The following is a 6,850-nucleotide window of genomic DNA, read 5'->3' as shown; positions in this document are numbered from 1 at the left end:
AGAGAGGATGGGAAGACAGAGAGGGGGAGAGAAAGATAGACCTCTTTTACCGCTTGTGAAGCGACCCCTCTGCAAGTGGGGAGCTGGGGACTAGAACTGGGATTCTTACACTGGTGGTTGTGTCTTATGGAAGAAGGAATAACCACAGTCAGTCCCCATACAGTTGATCAGAAGAGGTCATGTAGGACACACACAGGACATCCCGAGCTGGGATAGTATCAAGTGTTAGTCCTTATTCCAAGCTTCCAGGAGTATTTATTGATAAAATTATGCATTACATCAAAACTGAATGAGGAAGGTTAAGGATTTTTTTTAACTGAAACATACATCAGGAGTAAACATCAAGACACAAATAACAAGTGCTTATACATCAGCATCAAAAGAGCAGAACATATTTTCATGGTGATGGGAAACAGAGTTTAAGTGAGGGTGCTTAAAATTGCCATTATCCAAATGTCATTATGTCAGGCACATTGTTTTGATGCCATGAGATATTGAGTTCATTCCAGTTATCCCATGCACAAACTTGAGACACTCAGGGGAGAAACCAGACATCAGAATTATGGGTACAATATATCCACTAGTATATGGGCCAGAAAAGTCACTGACATATCCAGACCTTTTCCCAGAGCAGATTTTGTAGTAGGAACACAGCCTGAAGAACAGGACTCATGGTGTTTTTAGTCAAAGGAATTTACCTGGTAAACAAACAGCAAGCAAACATATTTACCAAGCATGGAGTCAAAGGATTTCTAATAACAAGTATCAAGAAGTCTAGGATCAGAAAACATTTTCAACATCTATGTGAACTTAACAAAGACTCAGAACCGGTGGTGGTAGTCAGACCAAAAAAGAAGGAAAAGGTGAAGGAGGAGAAGGAGGTGAAGGAGGAGAAGGAGGACAAGAAGAAATAAGGAAAAATAAATAGATATTTGTTAGTATGAGCACTAAGTGAAAAAATATTTTACTCCACGGTAAAACTGAGCCTTGCTTTTATTCAGAGAAACACATAACTGGAGGTGGAGTGTCAGAAGAACCCTGCAACTGTCTTCTCTTTCATCCAGTAGGAACTTTGATGGGTGGAAATACTGCTTGAGGCGGGGGTAGATAGCATAATGGTTATGCAAAAAAGGCTCTCATGCCTGAGGCTTAGTCCCAGTGCTCCAGTAAAAATAATAATAATTAATAAAAATAATCTTAAAAAAAAGAAATACTACTTACCTGTATGTTAAAAAAAAACATTGGGAGCCAAGAGGTAGCATACCAGGTTAAGCACACATAATACAGTACAAGGACCCCAGTTTGAGCCCCCGGCTCCCCATGTGCAGAGGAGTCGCTTCACAAGCAGTGGAGCAGGTCTGCCTGTGTCTGTCTTTCTCTCCTCCTCTATCTCCTCTATCTTCCCCTCCTCTCTTAATTTCTGTCTGTCCTATTCAATAAAATGGAAAAAATGTCCTCCAGGAACAGTGGATTCATAGTACAGGCACCGAGCCCTAGTACTAACTCCAGAGGCAAAAAAAAAAAAAAACACCTTTCCTGGCTGGTTAAGTACAAGAAGCAGAGAATATCTTATATTCAAAGCAATGGCTCTTGTACTGTACTCTGACTGTAGTAGTAGCATAACTACTCACTGTAAGCAATTTAAACCCATGACATTTTAAAAAGTTGCCTGAACTAAATCCTGAATTACTTACAATGCTTATTTGGCATGCACATATTGACATATTAATCATAAGAATCAGGATGGGACAACCTCAAAGAGTCCAAAGGCTGGATTGTAGTGTGGAAAAATCTTTTCATCTGGAAAGGAACATTGACTTTTTTCTATCAGTTTTGTCCCAAACAAACTGGCTAAATTTTATGAATGAGCTAATACCAGAAAGTCACATCTCCTGCTTCTCTGGAGAGATAAATTCAGGCCAGAAGGCAGATCTGATGGCTAGATGTCAATGTCTTAATGAAGTCTCCACACAGGAAAGAAAGTGCCAAAGTCTGGAAATGTGTTGCTGAGGAAGTTGCGACACCATCTCCTCTGTAAGGTCATCCTGTCCTCAGATAGCAAGGACATTTTTCTTGAGCTAAAGTCTTGGCTCCCTGAGGAACCATGGAGCATCAAATCTTATCAGTTAAAGATGGTCTCATTCAATCTTTTCATTGCACAGATGCAAAAAAATACACATACCTGAATTAGCTGGAGAACTAGAGTAAAATGCAGGTCTCTGCGTCAGTCCCTGAATTAATGAATTTTTAATTGGACAGAGAGGTCGAATCTGGCCAGGTGTCAGCTCTTCAGAATCCCAGGAACTTGAGATAATCTGATCTATGTTCTTGCTCACAAGAAGTCACAGAGGGAGAAGCTGTCTCTCCATCTGTAAAATATAGGCATCCTTTGACTATATGAGGACATAGAAAGCATTGACGGCATGCCTGGTATCAATAGATGCTTTCCCTCAAGCAATAAGAGCAGGAAGGATAAATTTGTCCATCAGGATTCAGAGAACTGGTCATCATTCTGCAGCCACCATATTTCAGAGACATGCTAGTCTTTGCCATCAGATGCCTAGGGTGTGATTGCATATGTACCATCTAGGAAAACATGATGTTCGCTTTCTACTAGATTCTTTCTTTGTTTAACATATTTAAAGCAATATTCAACATATACCACTACTTGGTAAATACATTAAAAAATAAATGAATATACAGGTCTAACAAATAGGCAATTCTAAGAATAAACAAGCTAGCAGAAACAACAGAATACATATACCTATCCATATATGCACATAAATCAACTTTTCACAAACTATAAAAATCCATCCACATCAACAATAGTAAAGAATGTTCCATCCTCTGAAGGGAGGTTGGATAACATTATCTACCACCTGAGAAAGATGGATCCTGAAATTAGTGCAACTTGGAATATTCCTACTCATGACCACAAAAGCAAGCTCAAACCTACAGGGAAGCAGACGTTACATAGGCTCCTATGCTGAATAGGGGCCCCAGATAAAATTGATGAGATTTATAGTCAACAATATTTATATACTTTCCCCATATTTGGAAGCTACTCTTTTCCCTGATCCAGCTTTCTAGCCCTTTTTCCAGCCATGACATCATCTCCCCAGACAATAACTTGCATCTACCTGCATATCAGATGTCAGGCTCAGGCAAAAACTAATAAAGTCATGGGCCCTTCAGAATATACCTAAATTAGACCTACTAGCTATTTACAAAATGGAGACCCCAAATCTCTATCCAACCTTAGGTTCATGATTAGTCAACAATTTGTTCAGCTTTATATGTTAACTCTTTTTTCAGCCACCAGGTTCCATGATGCCAGCCAGATTTCCCTGAGCAGATGACCCCACTAAGTGTCCTGGAGCCCCACTTTCCCAGAGCCCTGCCCCACTAGGGAAAGAGAGAGATAGGCTGGGAGTATGGATCGACCTGTCAACACCCATGTTCAGCAGGGAAGCAATTACAGAAGCCAGACCTTCTTCACCCCATAATGATCCTTGGTCTATACTACCAGAGGGTTAAAGAATAAGAAAGTTATCAGGGGAGGGGATGAGATATGGAGTTCTGGTAGTGGGAACTATGTGGAATTGTATCCCTCTTATCCTATGGTCTTGTCAGTGTTTCCATTTTGTAAATAAATTAAAAAAAAAAATCTACCCACAAAATTTAAAAAGGGGACCAGGTGATGGCGCACATGGTTGAGTGTACATGTTACAATATACAAGGACCTGGGTTCAAGCCCCTGGCCCCCACCTGCAGGAGGGAAACTTCACAAGTGGTAAAGCAGGGCTACAGGTGTTTCTCAGTCTCTCTCCCTATCTATCTGCCCCTCTACTCAATTCCTGGCTGTCTCTATACAATAAATAATGATAATTTAATATATATATATATATATGGAATTCAGTTTTTATAAAACAAAATTTTAAAAGGAGTAAGCAGGAGAAGATATTCAATCTTCCTTTGTAAAAAAAAAAAACCCTATTAATAGGAAATGAAGGAAGGAAGGGTGGGAGAAGGAAGGAAGATAAGAAAAAAAGGAAAGAGAGAGAGATTCCTTTCAAATGGCACTTAAGAAAATGAAAATACAGCAAAACCAGAACCAGCAAAAAACACATTTGATGTGACCTCAAGTGCTGATGTCCACTTCAGCATTACCTAATGTCCTGCCCTAATTTCTGTTTGCCTGCCAGATTTGTCTTACACAATCATCGACCACTGATGATTGATTTGTGATGCTTTCAGTTTGGTCAATGACCTCTACTCATAGCCAAGTCAGTATGTCTCCTCCTGACTGAGAGTTACTGCTGGTTGAGACCTTATCATCAGTCTCACAGGTGGTGGTGGAATCCACACACATGCATACACATGTGCACATGTGCAATAATGCTACTTGCACAGTTCCCAGAATACATTTAGAGCCAAAAGTCTTTTTCTTCTTTTCAAGCTTTGCCTTAGGCAAAAAGAAAAGAAAAAGTTATTTCCAAAACAAACAAATCCATAAAGGGCCAGGAAGTGGCAGCTGAGTACATGTTCTGGTGCATAAGGACCCAAGTTCAAGCCCTTAGTCCCCACCTTCAGGGGGGTAATCTTCATAAGCAGTGAAGCAGGGCTCCATGTATTTCTCTGTATGTTTATCTCCTTCTTCCCTCTCAATTTTTCTTTGTCTCTGTCAAAAAAAAAATTAAAAGAAAAACATATTTTTTTTAAATTAATGAGAGTTTAGGATCCATCACCAAGAAAGAGAAATATTTAAAAGAACTTAAGGGTAGAAAAGATTACCAGTCTAAAAAGATATTGCAAATGGGAAAACAATAAAATGTTGACTAAGTAGCAGCCAAGTGACAAGTATTCTAATAAGAGGATACCATGTATCGCCCTTTCTAGAGCCTTTTTCTGGGATGCTTCTAGTGCCATGAAAAGAGAACACACATTCATGAGGATGAATGTCAAAGAATGTCAAGGTATAAACTTGATGAAATCAGAGAAACAAGCTTGGACCATACAATCAGATGATCCAGACCCTGACTTATGTCTCATCATATGAATCACTTGTGCCAACACTGAAGAGTGAATTTCCCTGGGAGAGGGGTTGTCTCCTTGTTTGTGAGGTCTAGCTAATGGAGTCCATCTTTGCGGCTACAGGTGTTAATTTACCTCTAGACACTAATTCACTGCAGATTCTCATCTCCTTCCCATAACTATGTTTCACATGCAATCAGAAATAGTAAGAGGCTCACCCAAAGGCAAATGAGTTGAAGATGAGTAAACTATTCAATTAAACAAAACACCATGTTCAAATAGAAATTCTGTGCTGAAAAGTCAAGTTTAATCAACTAAATCTGAGAAACACCTGTGAATGTTTGACTCACACAGATAGTTACATGACTTAAGCACTAATATTAGATATTTACAAGCACCACAAAATTGACCTGTTTGATTTTGCTTAAGCCGGCTGCTTCGAATTCTTCAAATTGAATCAGTTATGAAATAAAAGAGAGATTGTTTGTGTCACTATTAAAAAAATCTCACAGAATGAATTTTCTGTATAACAGAATTTCAGAAATGTTGCAACTCAATAATATAATCTTTTCTTAGAACAGAAAAATATACATTTTATTTTTATATATAAAATAGACATAACCTCCTGCCATATGTAGCATCTGCCTTGTGGCTTTGGGATCCCAGCCTGTTCCTGACACAGCATCAGCCCTACCCAGTTAGCTTGTTCTGGGTACTGTGGTGGCACAATATACTGGTGACCATGGATGGAAGTCCCGACACAGACACAGTGCTGATGTCAGCCTTGGCAACAGAGTATGCAGTGGTCTATGCAGGCACATGGGGGACTGTGGGCAGATCCAGTCTGTGCTGGTATACAAAGAAAAGGACAGCCCCCTCGGAACTCTTTCTTTTTTTGGCTGCGGTTTCTTCTCCTGGTGAGAGGCATCTCAACAAGGTGTGCCAGGTATCCCACCATGGCTACTTCTCCTGGGAACTGAACACGTGTGACTGCTAGCTCGTAACCCTTCTATAACCATGAGTGACCTTTACCAGAGCTGATAATTGTTTATCTTATGGGACTAAACTTTTGATAACTATACTCAGACTTTATAGAACTAGCATACTCTTAACCCTTGATGATAAATGTTATTTGCCTTTTACCTGTTTCACCTTAATAAACCTTATATTGTTTAAACCAGTTCCCTGTTCCCCACTGTGAATCCTTTTACGCACCACAACAGCCCCCACTCCCAACCCCTTTCTTAAGTTAAATTACAACAGGGTACTTTGTAGAAAATTTGCAAGATATTATTTTACCCTTTTGAAGCCCACAATAATTTTCTAAGATACTTCTTGATCACCACACCCATATGTCACTTGAAATAAAAGGAGACTCTAGAGAGAAGAGACAGAGGACAATTCTAATGAGTCTCTTTTGAAAGTATCATTCAAGTATTCCCTTTCTTCTTAAAACTTTCAGAATTCTATGGTCCCAGAACCTGCCAATGGAGCTATACCTGCCCAATATCGAGAAATGAAACAGGGATTCAGAGGATAAACCACTGAAATTCTGCTCATCAACTTCCCTTACTAAAGCAATTACTCCACAATTTGATTCAGCTGACTTATCAGTAAACATATCCAACTGACCTAACTCTCAAGAGACCAATTTTAAGTATTATGGAGACGCTCCTGAAGAATGGAATAACAATTTCTTGCTCAGTAAAGCAGTACTAGACACTGGAACAGAAGTTACATATGTATAGTAACTTGGGAAATGAAAGATTTAATGACATAGTTTTGGCTTCCTATTTGTACCCAATTAAAATGAATT

The 6,850-nt window shown here is 39.3% G+C and overlaps 1 long non-coding RNA gene across 1 annotated transcript; it reads right to left on the bottom strand.

The window, feature by feature from the left end:
• Nucleotides 1–243: 243 nt before the first annotated feature.
• Nucleotides 244–1,800, bottom strand: LOC132532778 (uncharacterized). The gene is made up of 2 exons (XR_009544700.1): nt 1,695–1,800; nt 244–698 (listed from the first exon to the last, which is right to left on the bottom strand). It is a non-coding gene; the product is annotated as an uncharacterized LOC132532778 (long non-coding RNA).
• Nucleotides 1,801–6,850: the final 5,050 nt, after the last annotated feature.

This window comes from Erinaceus europaeus, chromosome 14 (genome assembly GCF_950295315.1).
Source record: "Erinaceus europaeus chromosome 14, mEriEur2.1, whole genome shotgun sequence".
In the NCBI taxonomy this organism is placed as follows: Eukaryota; Metazoa; Chordata; class Mammalia; order Eulipotyphla; family Erinaceidae; genus Erinaceus; species Erinaceus europaeus.
The sequence above is the reverse complement of the archived record's forward strand: the minus strand, read 5'-3'. Positions and strand labels throughout refer to the sequence as shown.